This window comes from Symsagittifera roscoffensis, chromosome 2 (assembly GCF_963678635.1).
Source record: "Symsagittifera roscoffensis chromosome 2, txSymRosc1.1, whole genome shotgun sequence".
Classification (NCBI taxonomy): domain Eukaryota; kingdom Metazoa; phylum Xenacoelomorpha; order Acoela; family Convolutidae; genus Symsagittifera; species Symsagittifera roscoffensis.
In genome coordinates, this window is record NC_087063.1 from 32,460,723 (window position 1) to 32,483,697 (window position 22,975).

General features: G+C 34.0%; 1 protein-coding gene across 1 annotated transcript in view; it reads left to right on the forward strand.

Annotated features, from left to right (window-relative positions):
• The window catches only part of LOC134838937 (kalirin-like), a 364,473-nt gene that overhangs the window by 90,315 nt on the left and 251,183 nt on the right, over window positions 1-22,975 (forward strand). The gene's annotated exons all lie outside the window — the stretch shown is intronic.

Sequence of the window (22,975 nt, forward strand, 5' to 3'; positions counted from 1 at the left end):
AAAAACGTCAAAAAAACAAAATCGAAAAAAATGGAGCTATGATTTCGTGTACTGAAGAGAGCCAACCAAAGCCTAAGTTTTTTTTACTCAGAAAATTATACGAAGAGAAACGAAGATCCACCTATTCAAAAAGTTTCGGAAGAATTTTGGAAATTAAGATGAAACCACAAAATTTGGATTACTTAATATCTAAAAAAACATGGCTGTCAGATGCAAGATATACGTGAAAATACAACGAATAAAATCGTTTTAAAGAAGGGAACAGACTCAATTATGATCTACATAACTCAAAACAATAATAAAAAACCCATCTGGGAAGAACACTAAAAGAACCAACAAGCTGCATATCGAATGGTGCCTTCATGAGCAAACAATAAAGAATAAAGATTTTCAACTACCAAAAAACTTTCATCAAAAACCCGATATCACAAATTTAATGAACCCGTATAAAATGCAGAAGTGAATTTAGTTGACTCTTTTGACAATTCAAAATGTCCACAATTAATTTTTTGTCTAAGGCATAGAACTGGTTGAAAAAGGAACGAGCCCAATTTTAAGTTTTTTTGTTGTGGCTCGCCATTTTTTCTGTGTCGTAGCCTGAAATTAAGATTATTTTTTGAGAATCGTTTGACCACTGATATTTTCATTGATATTTAAGCATGGGTGCTGCCTTGTCATTGTTTTAGTCAATAAATTCAATAGTTCACATATATGCAACTCCCTGATGTATCGGAACTTAATTTTGTCTCTTTCAGTTTTTGGAGACTGTTGTTCCTCGCATACTGATGCGGTTTTGCAGCATCAGCTTTTTTGTTTTTCAATTTCCACAAATTTGGTTTTAGTAGCAGTTCTATACATCAGTAAAGCATACTGATAAATTAGTTGATGTAAAATTTGTAAATGATAAGAAGTTGGTTTTGAGTAAATATTTGTCGCAAGTAGTTTATAATGAACGCATTTTGAGATGTTCATTTAAAGAATATTTTAAATATACAACCTGAAACTCAGTTTTTTATTCAAACAGAGACCAAGATAATTGGGGACGATTCTACATTTGAATTCATCGATTGGGTTGATTTTTATCCAAATTTTATATTGATTGTTTTATTTTGGTTAAAAATTGATTTGTTTCAAGCCAACCAAAAATTAACACTTTCGAATAATGTCGTTTTTGCGTCTTTACAACCATCGGCATGAAGGATTCCTTTTGAGTTCACACAAACATTCGGCAAATCGTGTACATAGATTGGAAAAACGGGGCCCCAAAACTGTACCTTGTTGAAATCCATAGGCGAGAGGTTGTGAACTAGATACCGTGTTCTCTACTACTACATACTAAAACGGATCTTTCAGATGAGTTGAATTCAAGTTTTTCGTGTTCCTCTTTAATCCATAGGCTCTACATTTCCTTACCAGAATTCCATAGTCAACAGTGTTGAAAGTTTTTGAAGTTCCAAGCATTGTACAAGTCTTTGTATCTTTATTGCTACGAAAAGCCTAATAATTTCAGTTAATTCAGTGATTGCGTCAGCTGTAGCTCGCTTACTACAAAAACCAAACTGTTCATCAGCTACATTTTCATAGTTTTGCATCAAAATTATCCGTCTAAACAAAACTTTTTCGAAAACTTGATGCCAGAGTTGGAATTAAAGTTATTGATCCACTTTTACGAACTTGTTGAATTTTTTCAATTTTCAAGCTGCTAGATAAACTGCAACCCAACAGTGAGTTATTAATTGGGATTGATATTCATTCAAAATTAACAGGATTCATTTGGTTAATAAGAAATTTGCTTTGCTCGCATTTGTCTTGACTCTCCTTGGCTTTAAGTCCCGTGATTGTGTTGCAAATTTCAATCACATTGATTTTTCCTCCAAACATTGTAGTTTTTGTTTCTTTTGTGTGAGCTAAATTTGCAGATAGCTTGTGCTCTTCAGATAAGTTTTCTCCAATTGATGGAAAATAGGAACTAAATTCTTCCGGGCACGGATATTTTTCTTATAAGTTGCTGAGTGTTGGTGATTTTTTTCTATAATTAAACTGGAAATTTCTTTCGTATTGGTTTTATAGCGGCAGTAATTACACAATTTCCAAATGTTCTAGGAATTTGGTCTCTTTTTATTTCATAAATTTATTCGAGAAACAATAATTTGCTTTCATTTAAAAAACCGTTTTCTAAACGTTTTCAAGGTCATTTCCACATTTTAATTGTTTCTACACTGCTCGGATTCATGGCATTTGTATGAAACGTCATTTGAATTGAGTAATGATCCGATATCTTAAGGGTCTCTAAACTCGTTTCTGCATATGGCGGTTAATTTTAAGACTTTGAAAAGTTCTAGATCAAATGTTCTAAGAGTACTCATCAGACTCGACACTAATTTGTTGTTCTTAGTCATGTCAATGTCGAAATCACCGCTGAGTTTATTCGTGTTTTTATTGCATTTTGATTGAAGCCAAGTTTTCAATAAATAAAAAAACAAACTTTTCTGCTTTCATTTGTGGTGCTCAGTATAGTTTTGTAAGTACCAGGGAATTTTTTTATCGATTTTGATTTAAATTGTTTGTATTTGCAATTTACCGTTTTTCAGTTTTTAAGCAACTCCATCTCTGATTTTTCAGAACAGAAACGAGTGCGGCCGCTTCACTTTCTCTTGAAAATCTGTTAGTCATCTTAATAGGGTGATGTTGTTCTATTGTTTACAGACCTGTTTTGACGTCGTCATTCAGTCACGTCTCTTTAAGTGCAATTACCTATGATGGCGTGTTCGTGATCAACATACCTACGAACTCATCAAAATTTAGATTCCTTGATTTTATATTCTGGAATAAACGGTTCTTAGATCTAATTTTCAAAGGGGTTTTGATTGGTGTTGCCTCAAGATTTTGATTTCTTCATTTTAATGATATTTTTGAACTTTTTTTTCCTTTTTACTAACATGTATTGAGTCTATTTAGATGAAAACTCATCACAAAATTCCCTTGACTGGAAAAACATATGAAACAAGCCTCTTCGTTGAAATATTTATATGTTACGCCTGGTGTTCCAGTTATTCATTTAGGAACAGAGATGTCAAACGTTTGGCAAAACAGAAAACTGCAACACCAACCTCTTGTACAGTAGAATCAAAAATTGTTTCAAAATTTCATTCGTTTTTGCATTCAGAATTTAAACAAAAATGCAAAAGCAGAGAAGCTTGAAATTGTTTTTCTTCTTAAAGGAGAAACCGTTTAGAAGAAAATTGCAATGTATTTTTCTCAGAATACCTTAATGAATTTTTTATATGAGTCATCCTTGGTAACTCCTCTCGATATTGCATTAGTTTTTTTCTTTCAGATAATCTTTTATGTTTCACATTTTTCGAATTAATGGTGAATTGGGGTAGCAGAAAATTGCAAACAAATATTGAGTTCAAGGTTTATCTGATCCTTCTTTAAATCGTTAGGATGAGGCGGAGCACAAAATCGCAACACCTTTGATTTATTTACTCAAATGTCCGGGTGTAATTTTTTTATATAAGTGATAAAAACAAGCGACCAAAGTTTACCAGAAGACATGAGGATAGCTAATTTATAAAATGAGGATAGCCTTGAGATGCTTGAAACTGCATCGCCCAGATCAGCTGTTTGTTCCCATTGTTTCTGTGTTTTGCTTGAACATATTAGAAACAAAAAAATATTATTTTTTCTCTATAAAATTTAAATGTACAGAGTAGATGAGATTTTCAATTGAATACGCTGACCGACCCACTATTTTCCCCGAAACTCAAATCGCAAAATTACGCCAAAACGTTTTTAACTCAAAAATAATTTCGAGAAACAAATTAGTGATGTCAGATCAAAATTCAGCAAAAAAACAACAAAAAAAAAACAACAAAAAAAACAATACATACAATTGTCTGTATAAATCAGAAGCAGTGTATCTTTGATCACTGCATCAGAATTTAAATACTTTTGATAAATAAATCAGTTTGGCATGAAATTGCAGTCTCAGATTTTTCAATTCACATCAGTGTGTTCTCATTTCTCCATTGCATGCTTTTTTGACCAGGCGATAAATTTGCGTAGAGATGGTTGATACGGTGATACGTTCTTCATCTTTTATTTCTACAGCTGCCTTCTTTTTGGCAGTAACGTTTCGCCTCTCCATTGATCTGCTATCAATTTTTATCTGGTTTTTCAACATTTTCAATGGCTCCATATTTTTGTCTGGCTAGAGGATACTTATCATCTTATCATCTTTATTGCATTTAAATGTTACTACACGGTTATTCGATGATCGTAAATATCCTAGGCTTCCTATCTCGTTTCGTGAGTTTGCTACTAGTGGAGGCAATCGTTCGTTAATGTAAATCATTCGACTAACTATTGGATTTTGTTTTTGAAATGCTCGTTTTTGTGCTTTTAGACAAAAAAAGCATTTTATTTTCAAAAATTTTAAAACCTAACCATCACAATGGGCATAATTTTGTGAAAAAAAATCCTATAACCTGGCACAACAAGATTAGTTTTCAGTTTTTCTTTTGAGATCCCATTGATTTTCAAATCCGACTGGAAAATTTTCAGTAGCTCTCGAAAAAAAAATTGCATTCTAGTGAGAATGGAAGGAGGGTTTCCTGATAATCAAGCAAACCTAAGTTTAAAATAGGTCGGTATTTTTTTCAGTATTTCTGAGATTCTCGTTCATATCATGCACAAAAATGTTTAGATCTCTAACCTCTTTTTCCATTTCATTCTTACCGGTTACCACTTTGTCATAAACTTGCTGAATTGCATGCCACATGCCGAGTTAAAACATCATCCACAATCAACAACAGCAATTTCTATTTATCCAGACTCCACAATAAATAACGTAACTTTTGAAGAAAATAAAGAACATGTGATACAATACTTGAAATGAGCATCTCGATCTGTTAAATAATAATAAAATTCTGTTGAAATAATCTGTTAAAACGATAAAAGCGTAATCTGTTAAAAGCTTAATCTGTTAAAAGCGTGATTTAGCGTAATCTGTTAAAAGCGTAATCTGTTTTTGTTAAAACAATAAATGGGAGATTTTGTGATTTAATAGCGTCGTACGAAGTCGAGTAGTTAATAATCAAAAAGATTTTCAACCAAATTTTTGAGGTTTTTTTTATTTCAAACGTTTTGTTAATAACTCGATTCGATGGCTTTCAGAAAAGTAAAACAGTTTTTTTTTGCAATTTGAAGCAATCAAGAAAGCGACTGAATATATACTCAATATATACTCAGAATGAGATATATTCAATATTTTCAGAGTTCAAACTGTTTCGGCTCTCCGTGATGAGCTCTACAGCTCGTATGTTGGTCCTTTCCTAGAGGATAATTGGTCGTAACTAACTTTGTCTAATGGCGGAACTTTGATTTGCTCATATACTAAATCTAATAAAAACATCTAAAGGTAACTGTTTTATACAATTTGCTATGATTATATACATATAATCAAATTTTTCAAAAATGTCTATAAACGTTTTGTGTGGCTTGATTTTTCAACAATTCGCCCGCGGTACAAAAATGTTTGCAAAACAGTGTCTTTTCAGCAATTTAGGAGAGCTCAGAACATCTATTTGGCCTACCTTAAAAAAGGATTCATTCAGAAAACACGCTCCTCACTGGAAAAAATCTTATATCCACCCCTTTTATATATTAGGACGGTCCCAATTCTACGCCTAGTCTTTTGCGACTTGTTTTCAGGTCATGTTGTGACTAATTTCCAGATTATCGGGATGACTTCCGAGACTACTCCAACTCGAAAAATTTCAGTAGCTTTCGTAAAAAGTTGCGTTCTAGTGAGCATCACACGAGGGTTTCTCGATAATCAAGCAATCCTTAGTTAAAAATTGTACGGTATTTCTAAGTTTCTCGTTCATATCAAGCAGAAGTTTTTTAGGTCTCTAACACCTTTTCCCATTTCCTTCTTACCGGTTACCACTTCGTCATAAACTTGCTGCTGAATTGCATGCCCCATGCCGAGTTAAGACATCATCCACATTCCCCAACAGTGACTTCTATTTATCCAGAGTCCACAATAAATAACTTAACTTTTAAATAAAACAAAAAGATGTGATAAAATAATTGAAATGAGCAGATCGAGAATATTTTAGCGTAAATCACTTAAAATTTTGGTTAGATAAGTGGGAATTTTTGTGATACAATTGCGTCGTACAAAGTCGAGTAATTAGCAATCAAAAAGATTCTCAATCAAAATTGCGAGGTTTTCCTTAACTCAAACTTTATGTTAATATTTCTATTCAATGGCTTTCAGAAAATTAGACGTGTTTTTTTGCAACTTGAAGCGATCAAGAAAGCGACTGAACACTAGCTGCTCATTGTTTCAATAAAATATACAGTGCTGATTTAAATTAACCGGACGAAACGCGTTAAACTTGAAATTTAAAACGCATTTTTCTCAAATTGGGTTGAGTTTAGGTGAAAGTTTACGAAGACAAAACTTGCTTAAAATTTTGGCAGAATTAATATGGTGTAATTTGTTTTGCCAAATTCGGGTCCGAAATTTTACCCCAAAAATGGGTCATTTTGGTTTTTCTTAGTTAATCAAAATTTACGCCAAAAGTACCCAGTCAACCACAGACATAATTATATCAAAGTGAGTCACTTACGTAGCCCAACAAACTTTAAGAAGAGTTTAATCTCCAAAATGTTGTATAAGTTAATTTATTTTTGTTTGATAGACAAAAAAGTTCATTTTCACTACATAAAATACCAACTTTTTATTTAAACAATTTTTAAACAACATGCAATTTTTTTTTGGAGAAAACACCCTGCTTAAAGTTTGTTGAACTACGTAAGGGGCTCACTTTGATATAATTATGTCTGTGATGATTGACCGGGTATTTTCGGCGTAATTTTTGATTAACTAAGAAAAGCCAAAATGACCCATTTTTGGGGTAAAACTTTGGGCCCGAATTTTGCAAAACAAATTACACCATATAGATTCTGCTAAAATTCTAAGCAAGTTTTGTCTTCATAAGTTTTCACCTAAACTCAACCCAATTTGAGAAAAATGCGTTTTAAATTTCAAGTTTAACGCGTTTTGTCCGGTTAATTTAAATCAGCACTGTACTATATATATTCAAAATTAGATATATTCAATATTTTCAGAAGTGAAGCTATTTATTATCACAAAAAAATTGTTCTTATTGTCATGAAAATTGTAACTGTTTGCTTAAATTGTTATTTTGCCTCTTATTATTTGATGTTTGAAAGATAACTCTTTTTAAGTTAATTTTATCTAAGCTTTTTATTTTGTATAACAACAGTATTTTGAATTTTCACGGGAGCGGTGGTGAAGTGGTTACGTATCCGCCTCTTAAGGACGGTTTAGATGTTCAAGGCTCATAATGATCTGTGCTCGTTGCTTGAGGGTGAGCCAACATTACCCTGCCTGGAAAAATAAATAAAAAATTGCCTGTAGTTTTTAGGAAGGGGCAGAACAGCGGTTCTCCGTGATGAGCTGTACAGCTCGTACGTTGGTCCTTTCCTCGAGGATAATTGGTCGTAAGTAATTTTGTCTAATGGCGGATTTTTGATTTGCTCATAAACTAAATCTAACGAAAAAATCAAAAGGTAACTGCTTAATACAATTTGCTGTAATTATATATATGTCAAATTTTTCAAAAGTGCCTATAAACGCCTTGCGTTTTTCAACATTTCGCCTGCGGCACAAAAAAAGTTGGCAAAAACAGGGTCTTTTTAGCAATTTAGGAGAGTTCAGAGCATCTATTTGGCCTTCCGTAAAAAAAAGGATTCATTTTGAAAACATGCCCACCGCTCGAGAAAATCCTAGATCCGCACCTTTGTATATAATTTAGGACGGTCGCGACTCTATGCCTACTCATTTTCAACTCCAACCGAACATTTTTATTGCCAGATTAAATTAGCAAAATCAAAATCCTGACCAGACCCTAAGTTTTCGGTCACGTAATGACATGTGTATTCAGACGGTCGCGGTTTTGAAAATCTGAAAATCAGCCGCTGACACAGTCGTGGTTAAAGAAACAAAATCATAGCAGAACTAAGTGTCCTAAATTTTTCGTAAATCGAAACAGAGATCTCGCTGTTTAACCTTATGCCAAATACAATTTAATTTTCGGAAAATTAACGGCCTGTTTTTGTCAAAGTTATATGAATGGAAGAAAAAAAGATAACAAGTTCTTTGATAACCAACCGACATTTTCTTCATAGTCGTCTCTACACTCTCAATTCTGCTGGAAATATTGATCAAACCGCTTGCAAGATGATAGAGGTTTTCGGACAAACGATTGTTGTTTCCGTCGTCAACTCGACTAGCGCTCAACTGTTTAGCCTCGAGTGACGTTAGGCTTGAGCGGAGATGATTTGTTTCATCGGATAATGAAATTGTCAGAAACATAAGTATAACAACCAGGATCTAAACATAGGATTAACAAGTATAAATGAGGATCTGAACGAGAAAACCGGTTAGTTCGAAAGTGCGCTTTAAGTTGCAGCCAAAATTGTTATTGTTGAATTTCCGGACCAAAATTTTGATTTTTTTCCCCAAGAATTGCTTTCTAAATCAAATGAAGCTAAAGAATGACCGACTTTATTTGGAAATAGGACATTATGTTTTGAAATGGCTATAATTGTCAAAAAATTATTAGTTTAAGAAACTTTTTAGGGTTGGTCGGCGAGAAATGGCCTAAAATAGTGCCAGAAAGAGACCGCATAGAAAAACTGGGCATGGGCAACCAGAATTAAGAAGTGGATCTTTCCACCTCCTCCGGACGCTCTAAAATAAGACATATTCAGACTACAACAGAATTATCACAAAACAGAACAAGACTGCTCGCATCAGGGCAAAACCCTGAATGTTCCAACTGTCCTTTAATTGGTGACGGATAATTTTTGGTAAAAATATATATTGGCAAAAGAATGAATTTTAGGTTGATAATACCAAAAATTATGTGTCATGTATGGAACTAATTAAACTAACTAGCTGCCTCAATTCAGTTTGGACCTATAATACGAGCAGTGTAGCCAAATTCGTGGCAGGTTGCTATTGTAGTGTAGTCAACCAGGCTATTGTAGTGTAGTCAACCAGCAGATCAGGGGATCGCATACCCAAAGCACCAGGGTTTTCTAAAGTGGTCTGAATGAAAAAAAAAACCACCCCGAGCATATATCTTCCTCACTTTCTTCGAAAGTCAGGAAAAAAACGATGTTCCTGTATTTCAAGTTAGCATAGTTCTAGCAATTCAAACTTCAAAACATCAGATATTTCAGAGCTGTTTCAACAATGATTCCGTAGAAAATCAGCACGAAAACTGAAACATTTTAAACTCATTCTAGTAGCTTTCAAATGAAAGTTTTAGTTGATAGGCTCTTTAACTTGCCAAAAATTAAGGCTTAGTGGAATAGAGGTGCCATACATGTCTACAGTGCTAAAGAGTCAGGGATCGAATCGGAGTTGATCACTATTTTTGACAATCATTACGAGACCAAATTGTGCTCTGGAAAGGCGCACAATTTTTTGTCTGTATGTTCCTGAATTCCAGAGACAATTCTTTAAACATGTTAAAAAAATGAGAGAACATAAGAAGAATAAAAGAGCGCGTCCTTGTTGCGGATCCGCTTACAATTCACAAAAAAACGCAGTTTGACCTTGTAATGATTTTGATAACTTTTTTATTGCTGTTTCATCGCTGGAAACTAGCCAAATTAGCTATTGTGGCAAAGAAGATCGATAATTCATCCATGGCAATTGCTTTGTTTTTCATTTTTTTATCGCTAATTTTCGATGTGAGCTCAACCCGGGATTGCAATTGAATGTTTTCGAACTTTTGCGAAATTTATTTTTCCTGCATTTTGAATTTTGAAACATAATTGTTTTTACAGAGTTACCTGCTTATGAATCGACTCCACGTTTTGGAAAGAAGGGATTGTTAAGTACATCCGGTACTTTCTATTTTTTAGAAAAAGGTTTGACCTTTTCCCCCTTGCATAGACAAAAAAGTTTAATAATTGATTCGCAGTTTTTTTTTTTGATAAATTTTGGTTTAATTTGTGGTATTATAGAATTAAATCAATAAACATTTTCGGACTCAAAAAGTCAGCTCTTATTCTTTTGCAAGGTTTTTGGTTGTTTTAAGAAATCTACAAGCAAAATTGAACTCAATTTGAACCAAATTGATTCTAGCAGGGAATGAATGGGCGCAGATTGAAGCACTTTGAATTGAACTAACTTGGGTTGAAGTTTCAACAAAAATCATCGATGATTCATTGCGAAGACTTTTTATGATCAATGTTATTTGCAAATTGGGTTCCTACATAGATTGACTCTTATTAATAAGTATTCATCAGAAACTATGTTAAAATTTATAGTGATTTTACACTAATGAATCAACGCTGCAAATTACAACAACCAAACGTCTGAGATTTTTGTTTTCAATGTTTACTTTGCTATAACGCAAACATTTTGAAAAATAAACACTTTCAACGCTGATTAAGTTTTTGGCAGTAAGCGCTGAGATTTTACGGAATTTACGGTGCATGTGAATTAGTCTAATTTGCGGAATCAATTATTTCCCAATCCGAAATTTTACAAGAAGCATACTTTTGTTGTGCATTAAAATGATGTCATGACGTATTACGTATGGAGCTCAAAATTACATGCTGGGACTGTTTTCGGCTGGTATATAAAAAAAATGATTGAGTATTTGAGCTCGGGTTTTTTTTCAGTACTAGATTCAACTTTTTAACTAACAATTATGAATGAACGTTTTTGGTTCATTTTGAAAGTTAGAAGGCTTTCCTGTTTTCAGCGTGAGTTCAAAAAAATGTTCAACCTGTGACTTTTATTTTTAAAATTTTTAGGGTTTGGTATTTTCCAATTTTCCAAATAGACCAGGTATAACAATCAAGATCTAATTTTTGATATTGATTAGCTCAAAATTAGCGCAGAGTTTTGCAGTCAACATTTATCATCTAAATTTTGGAAGAAAAATGCTCAGAGATTTGATTGTTTTTGTTTTAAAAAATTGCTTTCTTGACCAAAAAACGTCAAAATGACCAAAACCGACAAAATGACCAAATATGACATTTAAGTTTAAGCTAAACAAAAACCAAATGTCGGTCATCGAGAAATCGATGTCGTACATCATTACCAGAAGGGTACTGTTTAGAACAGTTTAACAACCAGAATTTAGAAGTGGACCCTCCAGCTTTCTTTTCACGCTATAGAAGAAGACCTATTCAAACAAAAAAATATTATCGAAGAGAGAATGACAATTTTTCTGGTTTCAGTTTAAGGTTATCCACTAGCGTCAGAGCGCAGACAGCGCTATCTCTTCAACACTTATAAGTAAGAATTGGTTCACTTTTAATTAGCTATCACTTGATTGGATGTTAGACCCCTATAATACTAAATATAGACTTGCCCGCCGCCTATAAATATTTGCTTCAACAATTACGCATATGTTTACTTTGTACCTAGTAACTAATTTCCCTCATTTTGCAAAGTGATATAAAACCGCGTGGTGAGATAAAGACATTTGTAGCTGAATGTTAGAAAAGTGGGAGAAGCATCGGAATTAATTTTTAAGTATCTTTTCAATCAGTAAAATTGCAGAAAACTCAATACGCAGTAACAGTACGCATCTCTGTCGCCATATAAAATTGTTCTAAGTAACATTGTTCACAATGTGAAATTTTGGTTCAATTTTTTGGGCCCCAGTAGTTCGAACCCGGTAAACGTCTTGTAATAAAAAATCAGCAAAAAGCTGAAAAAACTAAAAAAAGATTTTTTTAAACAAAACATAACGCCCTCGAACGGAATGCTTAGAAATTTCAGTCTAATTTATAATAATTCAAAAAAATCAATCGTATAAATTAGTTTGCGCTCGAACGACTTCAGAAATACACGGAGAGGTTAAGAGGACTTTGACTTAATTTATAGAACGCCTCTTAAGTACACTTAAAACTTTTTGTCCAGTCCAAAAATCAGCCACGTCTGATTCTTGGTTAATGGTTTTTATTGTCGGTACAAGCTCGTTGCAACGCGCGCTAGAAAAAAAAACCCGCGTCACTCCCTAATCAAGTTGTTGATTTTTATTAGGCCATACTTGGTCAAAGTTTTAATCCGAACGCCGCTAAACCACGTAAGACCGTACAACACTACTTTGAGCGATTTATACTATCACTCGATAATCATGATTTGGCACGACGACACTAATATCTCAGTTAACATGTATTGCAGCAATAACTTCCCCTCTTTGTCTGAAGACAAACTTGTAGTCATTTTGTCATTTTGAAGCGCTAACGAGCGGAAATTAGTCCCATTAAATTTTGTCATCGCACCAAAACTGAGGAAAAATTTGAGAATTTAAATAGTTCGGGTATTCTAACCATCAGTAAAGTCAATCAGATGATATCAAAACATATAAACTAGTCATGTTCAAGCCAAAATAGCTGAAGCTGAATCGGAGGAGGACACCGAAATTGTTGATTTGATTGCTAGATCGGTATGCTCACATAGGGAAGCAGCATATAAACGCGCAAAAAATTTCGGCGGTGAAAGTGTCGAACTTCAATCAAGTAGTGACCGTGACCAAACCACTGCATATACTTCTGGATTGATTACTGTTCAATATAACGTTCCAGTGGATGAAGCCCAATTAGGCAGTTGGCCTTCATCAATGATACATGGGGCTGAAGTCCCTCCCATTATACCTAAATCTCTGATGCAGATTGCTGCCGGAATGGATACTCAGCACAAAAAAAGGCAACTATTGGTTGACCAAAATCAAATTGAAATACAATCCCACGGTTTCTAGTTGCATATCAATTGGTAATAACCGAGCTTGCCTCGTGCCTCAACTGCTAACTTACAAAATGATCGATCAGCTGTGTACTTAATTTTAGATGCTCATACTGCAGTTGTTTTAACCTCACCTCCTGTAGGTCATTCCAGCTACTTCAGTCAGTTCTATAAATCGAACCTCGCATCGTGGTTCCATGGAACGGCAACACCGATACCCGCCGTTTTTAACCCGCTAACTTTGAACGAATCATCCAACATATTTGAGGCGGTAACATGAGTTGCCCTTTCGAAATACGTAAAGTTTCCGTACAATAGCGATTGACCAATTTACTATTTCGTTCTGCTAACTATTCTTAAAACTCTTCTTGCTAACTCTATGAGGAGAAATAGGATAAAAAGAAGCAATTGGCGTCTTTAAGCGACGTACTCTCATCCTAGTCAAATTGCTGAAGCACCTAGCCAAAATAGCTGAAGCTGAATCGGAGGAGGACACCGAAACTGTTGATTTGATTGCTAGATTGGTATGCTCACATAGGGAAGCAGCATATAAACGCGCAAAAATTTCGGCGGTGAAAGTGTCGAACTTCAATCAAGTAGTGACCGTAACCAAACCCACTGCATATACTTCTGGATTGATTACTGTTCAATATAACATTCCAGTGGATGAAGCCCAATTAGGCATATGGTCTTCATCAATGATGCATGGGGCTGACGTCCCTCCCATTATACCTATATCTGTGATGCAGATTGCTGCCGGAATGGATACTCAGCACAAAAAAGGCAAATATGTGTTGACCAAAATCAAATTGAAATACAACCCCACGATTTCTAGTTGCATATCAATTGGTAATAACCGAGCTTGCCTCGTGCCTCAACTGCTAAGTAACAAAATGATCCATCAGCTGTATACTTAAATTTAAATGCTCATACTGCAGTTGTTTTAACCTTACCTCCTGTAGGTCATTCCAGCTACTTCAGTCAGTTCTATAAATCAAACCTCGCATCGTGGTTCCATGGAACGGCATCACCGATACCCGCCGTTTGTAACCCGCTAACTTTGAACGAATCATCGAACATATTTGAGGCGGTAACATGAGTTGCCCTTTCGAAATACGTAAAGTTCCCGTTCAATAGCGGTCGACCAATTTACTATTTCGTTCCGCTAACTCTTCTTAAAACTCTTCTTGCTAACTCTATGAGAAAAAATAGGATAAAAAAGAAATCAATTGGCGTCTTTAAGCGACGTACTCTCATCCTAGTCAAATTGCTGAAGCACCTAACCGAGGTATATACGTTTTTAGCTGAGAAGCTTGGTCTTCTATCAAATTTTGCATAAATGGAGGTCGTATAAAATGTTGCATTTATGTTACACTGCTTTATTTTTGCTTTTTCTAATGATTTAAGGTTTGATGTTTTCCTTTTCTTGAAATAAAAAACATATTATAGCAGTTGGTCAAAGTGAACCAGGTATTAGGCCGAAAAAAAATCGAAAAATTTTTGAGTTTTGTCCCAATTTGGAAATTGAGCTCCTCAAAGTTGTTAAATACATTTGGGAAGCCATGGAAGCTATGCAAAGGAGTTGACCTTGAAGCAAAAACAAAAAACAAAGTGTGTTCTGAAAAAACGTCAAGTTAAATTAGTTTAATTCTGATTTACATATATTTTTTTACTATTTGTTCTTTAAGTATCAGCAAAAAAAATTGATAATATTGTCTTAATTTCATCTTTAAAAACTACTTGCAATGCCACATAACACATAAAGGCAGCCTTGCAAGCTAGTAGACTGAAAAAGAAAGCCATTAAATCCACAAAAAATAAAGAAAAAAATCAAAAAACCACAGCTAAAACTTTTTTTAAAAAAATTGTCTGGAATGATTTTTTGTTTACGGAAAACACATTTAGAAACAAAATCGACAGCATTTAATAAAAATTCAACAAAAAATTTTTGAGCGGCAACTGAACCAACAGAACTTGTGTAATTTCCAGCATTATCGAAAAAAAATTGTTGAAATGAGAGACTTTGAACTATAAATTCTGTTCCAGGAATTTCAGCATTTTGTGCAATCCAAATAAGACCATAAGAAATGTGTTCCCTCGAAACGATCAAAAATTAGTCGATAAACCGAAAAGGTTTGGGCCGAATTAATTTGAGTAGAATGAAGTTTTTAAGCGAAAAAAAAATAAGTTACGAAACCAGGTAAGGTTGTGAACACTAAAAGCGACTACAATGAATCTAAATTTACAAAATGTAGTTCCCGATTGCGAGATTCTTGCTAATAGCACGGTTGATAAACCTGGTTACTTTAGTTTATTCTCCATTTTAAGTGCTTTTATATTAAAATATATTTTTCCTGAGTATTTAGCTTGAATTAGAAACCTGCCGTATTTTTGTAAGCACAACTTTTGGTTGCCTATAAGTTTATTGCTGTAAGATTTCCATTACAACTTGAGTCGTTCTCGTTATTTCGATTTAAATATCTGATCCCATCGAATACTTTTCTCTTAATGTATATGCACGTATATCGAACACGTAGATCACAAACATTCTCAATTTGATTGAAGAAAATGAGTATTCTAAACATTGTATTCTGCATTCTTTCGATCGACATATGTTTCGACTTTCTCGGCCAAAATCGGTTATAACTCCACTGTGCTCGACTTAAATTTCGACCATGCTCCACCTACGTTTTGACTGTGCTTGACCTGACCTATTTTTTGTCTTTCCGGACCAAAATTGATTTTTTTTTAATTTTATCGAACTATGTTCCGACTTTCTCGACCTATGTTTTGACTTTCTCCGCCTAAACCGTGTATTTTCGACTTATGTTTCGACTATGCTCGACCTACGTTTCTGCTGTGCTCGACCTATGTTTTGACTCTCTCCACAAAAACCGGGTATGTTTCTAATGTGCTCGACTTATGTTTCGACCATGCTCGACCTACGTTTCGGCTGTGCTCGACCTATGTTTCAACTTTCTCAACCGAAATCGGGTATGTTCCGACTGTGATCGACATATGTTTCGACCATGCTCGACCTACGTTTCGACTGAGCTCAACCTATTTTTCGACTTTCTGGACCAAAATTTTTTTTTTATTGAACTATGTTCCGACATATGTTCGCGACATATGTTTTGACTTTCTCCACCAAAACCGGGTACGTTTCGACTTTCCGCTCGACTAGAACTTTCTTCTCGACCGCGGAATTTCAGTCGAAAAACCGCAACTACTCGACTTTGAAAGTCGAAACATAACTCGAGCACCTCGATTCGGGAAGTAAAATCGTCCATATTCGCAAATCGTCAAAAATCAAATTCTATTTATAAAAAAATTGCTATCTTTGTTTTTATTCACAATTGTTTGAATTTTCTTGAAGAATTTTTGATGTCTTCCAAGATTCTTTGGCAAAACTTGCCAGGACAGCCAAGATGTTCTGTAAAGTTTAACCAAAATCTTTCAAGATTTTTCAAAGATAGCAAATATTTGCCGGCTTTTTATCCTAATTTGATCTTAGTTCGAGCCGGATTTGTGTCTGTATGTTCCTAGATTCCAGAGACTAACTTGTTCCAAAATGTAAGTGGAATCCACCTTCAACATTTCTGTGAATTCCCCGTACAAATACCTGTAACGTAAATTTTGTCGGCACATTTGTTTTTTCGCGGATTCTGCAACAGGAGAACATAGCTAGCAGTTCTGGATTCCGCAACTATAAGGGGATTCCGCAATTGTAAGTGGATTCCGCAAATTTATGCGTATGCCGCTTAGAATTTGCGGATTCCGCTTACAATTGTTATGTTCTCCTGTTACGGAATCCACTAGTTATGTTCTCCTGTTACGGAATCCGCGACAAACCAAATGTGCCGACAAAACTTACGTTACAGGTATTTGTACGCGGAATTCACAGAAATGTTATAGGTGGAATCCATTTAGGAATCTTTTGGAATACTGATTTGCAGTTTGAGTCAAAATTGTTCAAGAATGTGTTCGATTTGAAATTTCTTTATGACTCCGAATTACTGCCGGACAATTGGTATTTTTTGACCGTGCTCGACCGTATTTGAGGTATGTTTCGACCATTCTCGAGGTACTTTTCGAGTTTGTGGTCGACCCAAGCCCCTGTCTCGACCATTCTTTTTCAGTCAAGCACTGACATGTATTTGGTTTTGAAAGCCGAAACATAAAGTGAGCAACTTGACCTGCGAAAGAAAGCCACTAAGCTCAAAAAAATAGAAACAAAAATTCAAAAAAATACAATTTAAAAAAATATCGGTTGTCTGGAAGCAGACTATATTTGAGGAAAACGCGTCTTAAAACACAATCGACAGCAATAATTGAAAGTTCAAGCTATAATTAACAAGCGGAAACTGGGCCGATGAAACTTAAATAGTTTCCCGTAGCGCCGAAAACACAATTGTTGTCATGAAAAACTTTGAACTATAAAATCTAATCTAGAAGTTGTAGCATTTTGTGCGATCCGGGATGAAACAAAAAACTTCTGCTTTTGTAGAAATGAACCCGAATAAGGTCACTGAGCCAATAAAAAATAAGCCGAAATCATTTAAAAAAAATATAAGCCGATAGATTTAAAGCGAAAAAAACATATAGGAAGTCAAGGCCAGTGAAATCAAAACTCGCAGGAGTAATTCAAAAGACTGAAACCAACTATATCATGAATTGCGTACTGAAAAAATCAACCCTATGATGGGGCAACTAAGCAGACAAACTATAGGCGGACAGTTTTTGGAAAGCCGAAATCATTTTTTTAAAAGTTTTGGCTGTGGTTTTCTGATTTTTTTCTTTAATTTTTGTGGACTTTTTGACGTTCTTTTCCGGTCTACTAGCTTGCAAGGCTGCCTTTATGTGGCATTGCAAGTAGTAATTAAAAATGAAATTAAGACAATATTATCAATTTTGTTTGCTGATACTTAAAGAACAAATAGTAAAAAAAAATATATAAATCAGAATAAAATTAATTTATTTTGATTTTTTTTTCAAAATGTGTCTTGTTTTTTACTTTTGCTTCAAGGCCAACTCCTTTGCATAGTTTTAAGTTTGTTGTTGGTTTTTTTTGATTTCACGTGATTTTTTTCACGTGATGAGTTAGGAGAAATCCCTCGGCAAGCAGAAACGCTTTGTCTATGTTCTCTTGATTTAAATCAGATCACTTTTAGAGAATAGTGTATTAAAGTATCAATGAAACAGGTCTTAGACGAGTTGATTAGTCGTAGAAGAACACAAAAAGTACGGGAACTTATATGAGCAAAAGTCTTTAAACCTTTTTTGATTTTTGGTGTCTTGAGTTATTTTTTGATTAAAAAAGAAGAAAAAGCCCGAGCTAGCTTAACTTTGAGATTGAGAAAAAAAATCATGAACGATAAACAAGCTATTAGAATTGCTACGGATTTTGAATAATGTTATCATACATAATAAACATTTCTTACTTTTCTCGAAACAGTAAATTTATATTTCAGACATCTGCGACAAAATTGATAGAAACGATGATTAAAAATACATAAGAGAGAAAATGTAGAAAACACATTTTCATGATGCTTAATGACTTCACAGTTCTGTATGATGCTCTTTACTATGTGTTGCTTTTTAGCTGGGGCAGAACTCAACATGAAGCGGCTGTAAAATAACTGTCCGTTTTTCAATAATGTCCATTTGAGTTTGAACTGACTGACGTCAATAAAAAATTCTCATTGCTTTTCAAAAATGAATTATGGTAAAAAGAAAGTTATGGTTTGTTTGTTGATTCAGAACGAAGAGGTCGTAAATGAAGTTATCAACCATACGAAAGATTTGAAATTGCGACTTCATGAAACCTTAAAAAATGGAACACGGAGGTCCGAAGTTTCTGAAATTGTTGTTAGCCTTTGACACTTTTCTTGACTCAAGTTTTTATGAGTTGAATTCTTTGAGATTGTTAGGTCGTGAAAACTGAAAGGTTCTCCAGATTTTAGAACTTCAAAGAAGCAACAAAAAGTATTAGGTTCCAATACAATACTGGATGTTCAAGCTGGTCGGATTTGCATGAAACTCCGGGTCTTATGCGCATAACGGCCAAAATAAGTTTTTCTACAACTTCAAGTAAAATTCATGAAAACCAAAGAAAGTCAAACTACATGGTCCACAAAATTAACCCACATAGCATTTTTTTATGTTGATTCACTTTATTCAATTTTTCTTGTTTGGTCGAGTTTTAATTGAAATTACTTTGCTTATTTGGCAAAGTTCTACATTTTCATTAATTTCGGCTAAAATTTTTGTCTGCTAAAAAATTCTTTGAAATGCTTGACAATTTTGCCTGATTTTGGATTTAGCAAATCGGTTCGACGGCAAAATTCAGCTCAAGATCAAGAATTTTTGATTTTGGGCCGCTTCGTGCGTAAAAGTCAAAACTCCAAAAATTATGCTTACATGAAATCCAAATACACAAAATTGCACGTCAGTTTTATTAATCTTTTTACGCTTGCGATTAGCAAGCGCTATCAAACTGGAATATTTATATAGTTTGTCTGCTTAGTTGCCACATCATGAGGTTGATTTCTTGAGTAAACAATTCTGAATATAGTTGGTTTCAGTGTTTTGAATTACTCTTGCAAGTTTTGATTTCACTGGCCTTTCACTGGAACTGGAACTGAAAAAAAAAAATACGGAAAAAAGCTCTTATGAGTTTTGTGACATTTCTAGACTGTGCTTTTGCGTCGGTTGCTCAAATGTCGGGAATCAAAGTCACTATTATTCAAGATTAAAATTTCCAATGTACTTCAATTCGTGCTCATTCTACTAGCCGTCACTTACCCTGCACCCAAAATACCCAATATCCACGACCCAATCATGATTTTCTTCAAGGAAACTCAAGACGTTAAGCGTAAACTGCTACCTGTTCGACCTGACATAACATCCGGCCATTACCGTTAATTGTAATATACTGGTTCTCTATCTTAAACCTATCTTCATTTTTTTTGTAAAAGATCTTTCCTGAGATTCAAAAATCTATGAAAACATTTCTGAATTTAATTGTAAAAGTACCTTATCGAACGAATTTCAAACAAACCTGCAGAACAAGTATTGCAGAAAACCGCAGAACATACAGGGAGTCAATGGGGTCAATATTCAAGTTGATATCACAAAACTGCTCGGTAGCTTTTTTGTTACGACTTTCAAAGAAAGTGGAATATTTATGCTTAGTGTGTTTTTTTTTCAGTCAATTTTTGGCGATCGAAAAAATAGTTTTTTAAATAAGCAATTTATTACACCATTAAAAATATCAAATCACTGCAATAAAACTTAAAAAGTCATTTTACCTCCGATCAATTTTTGTAAAGTTCTGGGAGTTTAAAAATTGCCATTTTGGCCATGCTCTGGACTACGAATGTGCGCTTTGAATATTTTATTCATAATGCAGAAAATGTAACGCAAACTACTGATGCGTGACAGTTTGCCCGAACAAAAAATTGTTCCAATTGAATTTAGGCCAGCTAAGCTAATCGGTCGTAATAATTTGATAACTTGAAATTTTACACTTGATCTTTGATATTGTCCAAAATTGACAGTTTTCAATATTTCCTTTTACCAAAAACGAATCGATATGGCTAAGGGGCAGTCAGAATTTTCAAGGCTTTGCCCTGATATACGAGCAGTCTTGTTAAGCATTAAAACCGAATTGAACGCTGTCTGCATCACTTGAAGCTTAAAAATTGAAATGTGTGTTATCAGTCATTTATATAACTATCTCTCATCAATGGAGTGAAAATTCAATTTGATATCACAAAAATTTTTGGTAGGTTTTTAAGCATTAAAACGCAAATGAACGCATCTGTATCATTTGAAGACCCCCAACGCTGCAAAATTTTGTTATTTATGTCATTTATTTTACCAAAATTAACATTTTGCTGAAATCAATTTTACAACTTACTGAAATATTTTCAAAAACAAACAACTTTCTCATCAAAACAATACAATCAAAATTCTAAAATCAAGTAATCGATCAAAACCTTGAATTTTTTTATGAAGCAAAAAGCTAGAAAAAATTTCATAGCGAAGAGAATCTAAGCGCAGTAAATAAAAAACAAGACTACTTGTAAATCAGGGCAAAGCCTTCAATGTTTCGACTGCACTTTAAGGTCGATTTAAAAGTTTTTTTGATTGAAAAAATGCGTCAAAACAAAAAATAATATTTTTTTCTTCATTTTATCCCACACACGATAATTAAAATTATGAAGGCATGTATTAAGCGTCTTGTGTCAAAATAAAGCAACCAAATGAATTGCCTCAACTCAATTAAGATCGCATTAATCCGCCGCTTACCCGTATTACAAGAACGCAATATATTGCCTGTTAAATGTCCCAAGTTCGTCGTTAGCAATTTTCAAACTTCCATAGCTTAACAAAAAGTTATCGCATCTGAATATCTTTCAGATGGTATAGAAAATTTCCTCAAAATTGGCTAATTATAAAATCGAAAGTTGAATGAATAAAAACCCAACCAAGAATAAGTGTTCCGCATTTTCTTCAAAAGTCGGAACAATGATAGTAAACAACTGATTCTCGCACTTTCCATACGCGCACGCAATAATGCTATTCCTCGTTGATACAATCAATACTAATTTTTGTAAGCAATTCTAATTTTAAGTTGACTATATGAAAGATTTGAAATTCGCAATAAACAATGCCTGGCTGTATTACAATTTTGACGACTTAATTAATAAGTTTGAGCTTAGCTCCTGTAACTTCTCAATTCAATGAGAGAGAAAGCGGATTATTTTTTTTTCTATCTTTTCTAAATTTAACTACCTGTTCTATGTTTAATTCGACGACTTGATTTTTTTTAGCAATTCCCAAGACACCAAAGATACTTATATCTGCAAACATAGCCAACATACAGTTGGAAAATAGTCAATAAACGCTATTAAGCGGAAAAATTATTGGCTTTTTTTTGAATTTTTTTTTTAAATGGATGCCCTTAAAATTCTTTGAATTTCTAAAAAAAAGTACACTTTTTGATATATTAATCCATTATGCAAAAACTGAATGTTTAAATAATTTTTGTGTTTCGCTGGAAAATCTGACACAGAGGAGAAGCTGCGCTACGCACCATTTGCGATCGATATAAAACAAGAAAAAAATAGAAAATGTCAAAAAAACTCGATCTATCAAAATGTTTCGAGGCAATAAAATGTGAAATTAGCAACGGAAAAAATTTACCAAGCTGTAACAAAGCCGGAAATACCTGTAACAAAGCCCGAAAAAGAACAACGAAAATTAAGACTTTTAAAAAGGTAGCAAATCCACCTCGCCCTCAACACACAAAAGCAAACAATCGTCAAATTAAACATATGAGGCAACTATGCCAATATAAAATTGGCAGAAACCATTTAAGACGAAAAACAAAGAAAAACAAAAACAACAAAGAAGCCAAAAAATACAACAAATTCAGATACTAATAAAAAAGCACAACAAGCCCTCAACTTCAAAATACACTGGCACGTGAAAATTATTTTTCGCTGGTCGACAAATGCAAAATGAAGCCACTAAATTGATATAATATAGACCGAAACCAATTTAGCCGAAAGAAGGAAAAGAAAAACAAAAATGCCAACAAAAACTGTCGTCATGTAAACTATAATTTCCATTAAGATTTTAACAAATTGCGCGGTCAAAATGTGAGAATAAAAACTGCCTTTCTTTTGAAAAGACTCAATGCTAGTTAACGAAGCCGATAAAATATAACCCAATTCATTTCTACAGAAAAAAAATTCAGCCAAAAAATGATACAAATCAAGAAATTACAAACAGCCAGCAGAAATAAATTAACACACTAAAAGCAACTGCAATGTAAATTGCGCATAGCAAAAAAAAAACTCAACGATTTGGCAACTAAGTCGACAAAACATAAGCAGACATATAATAGGCCGATATTTTTTTTGAAATGGAAAATTTCCCGTTTGAAAAAAAAAACAATGTCTGGTCAGATTCCAACCCAGGTACTTTGCCGTACCAGGCGAATTTGTTACTTCCAGGCTAAGTTGGCCGGGAACGCTAAGAATTATAAATTGTTATGAAACAAGGTACCAATAGAGATGAGTCCAGAACTACACTACAGATGAGTCCGGTGAACAAAGTTTTTGGAAAAAGTCTAGTATTTACGGAAAA